Source organism: Micromys minutus (assembly GCF_963924665.1).
Source record: "Micromys minutus genome assembly, chromosome: 26".
Lineage (NCBI taxonomy): Eukaryota > Metazoa > Chordata > Mammalia > Rodentia > Muridae > Micromys > Micromys minutus.
The window spans coordinates 39,482,123-39,484,609 of record NC_137961.1 but is presented as its reverse complement, the minus strand read 5'-3'; positions in this window follow the sequence as shown (position 1 = coordinate 39,484,609).

The following is a 2,487-nucleotide window of genomic DNA, read 5'->3' as shown; positions in this document are numbered from 1 at the left end:
TTTCTCCAAGGATTCATACTTATTTTTTTGTGTTCTCCTGAATTTCTTTAATGGAGTTATTCATGTGCTTCTCAATTCTCTCTATCATCAGCATGAGGCATGATTTTAAGTCCAAGTTTTGTTTTTTCGGATGTGTTAGAATATACAGTGCCTATTGTGGCAGGAGAGCTGGGTTCTGATCTTGCCAGTTGTCTTAGTTTCTTTTGCTTAGATTCTTGAGCTTGCCTCTTGCAAAATTTTTATCTTTGATGTTAGTTCATCCTGTTGTCTCTGAAAGACACATCTCTCTCCTGTGTGTCTGTTGGCTGTTGGCTTTAGAGGGAGATTGTTTCTTGGTGTTCAGCTCTCTATGGGAGGGATATGACTTCTTATGATTATGGGTTGGTTTTAGCTCTGGGTGCATATGGAGACCTTTGTGCTCAGGACAGAAAGTGCTTCTGAGTCTTTTCTGGGTGCTCAGCTCTCTGTGGGCAGCATATGAGTCCTGATGGCTGTGTGCTCCTTGGCCTGTGGCTCTGGGAACAAATGGAGGCCTGAACAGTATCAGCTATATGATTTTTTTTTATTGCACCACTGAGGAAAACTTATAGGTTTGGTCATTATGTCTCTTAAATTTTATAGCTTGGTAGGACCATAATTCATGTTTCTCCCATGGCATCTTGCACACTATCTTTGAATATCCTTTGAGCTTATTTTTTTTGAAAATATGTCCAGATCAATTCCTTCTTAATTTCTCTAATTCTTGAACATTACATATTTATTGCCTCTAGTAATAATTTTTTACTTCATTATCAGACCATGGAAGCTCTTTTCAAAAATAAGACTTCAGGTCACTTTCTGCTTATGTATTGAGGGTCATGTATTCAAGGCATATGGTATCTCTAGGAATAGGGAGGTGCTTTCTACATCAGAGAGGCAAAAATCACCACCACATTCTGTTAGCTTTTTGTTGTCTCTTTGACAACTACCACAAAAAATTAAAAGGGGAACATCAAATGCCTGCCATTGCTTTTATTTAAATAGGCTTATTTATGTATGTATTTATTTGTTTGTTTTTTTTTTTTTTGTTGTTGTTGCAGCAAGGATTGCTTGTCTATGTAGGTAAATTTCAATTTTATCTGCCGGATTGTTTGTCTGTTTAGTATAAATTTCTGGAAATAAGGTGACGAAAGTAACTCTTAAAAGGAAATCATTCAATTGACATTTAATTAAAGTTTCAGAGGGTCAGTCCATTATCATTATGGCAGCAAGCATAGCAGCATACAGACAGATATCTTTCCGGAGTAGTTGAATACCCAATTACAAAAGAACACATATGTGCACTCATTGATACATAGATATTAGCTGAAAGCTCAAAATTCCCAAGATACCCAGAGACTGTCCTACCCAAGGATTCATCCCATATACACTCATCAATCTCAGAAAATATTGTGAATGCCAAGAAGTTCATGCTGGCAGGAGTCTGATATAGCTTTACCCTGAAAGGCTTTGCCAGATTACAAAAAATACAGAGTTCAATGTGCTCAACCAACCATCGGGAGGATAGTGGGGGTTCCTAATGGTGAAGTTAGAGAAAGGAATAAATGACCTAAGAAAGTTGTCATCACCATAGGAAGCACCAACCCCCCAGTACTCAAAGAGACTAAACCACAATGCAAAATGTACACACAAAACGACCCATGGCTCAAGCTGCATATGTAGCAGAGGATTGCCTTACAGAATATCAATTAGAGGACAGGACCTAGGCCCTGTGAAAGCTCAATATCCCAGTGTAGGGATATGCCAAGGCAGGAAGGTGAAAGGGAGTAGGTGAGTGGTGGAATATTCTAATAAATGCTGGGGTAATTTATATGAGATAGCTGGATTCCAGAGGGGAAACAAGGAAAGGGTGCAACATTTGAAATATTAATAAAAAATATAAAGAGAGAAATAAGGTCAGCTTAGTTTATAAAAGGAATAAGATACTCCAAAGGATTTGCATAACGAATGATAAATTACAATGTGGGAGATGAGAATAAGGACTAAAAATAATGCTGATTTTGTCATTCATTTAAAGTCATGTTTCTAATGTAATACAATTGTAATTTTTAATGACAGTCATTAACCATTGGCTTAGGAATTCTATCTTATCTGAATTATGTACAAAGATATATAAGGAAAAGTCTACTGAAGATAATGTATTGTGGCTGATATATGATTAGTTTCAGGCTTATATGGACTCAAATTTTAAAGTAGTCAGTTCTTTTACTTTCTATAATTCTTGGGAGTTGTAATGACCATAAATAGCAAGGCATAGTAAAGATATATAAATAATTATGCAAGCAGGGAAACTAATTATAAAGATTGTTTTACATCTGGAATTCCTATATAATAGTTTCTATGACAAAAAGTCAATTATGATTAATTAGATATTTGAAATGATATCAGTTGTACATTACTATCTTAAGTTTACTGATATTCATGAGTTTACTAAAATTGTGAAATGTT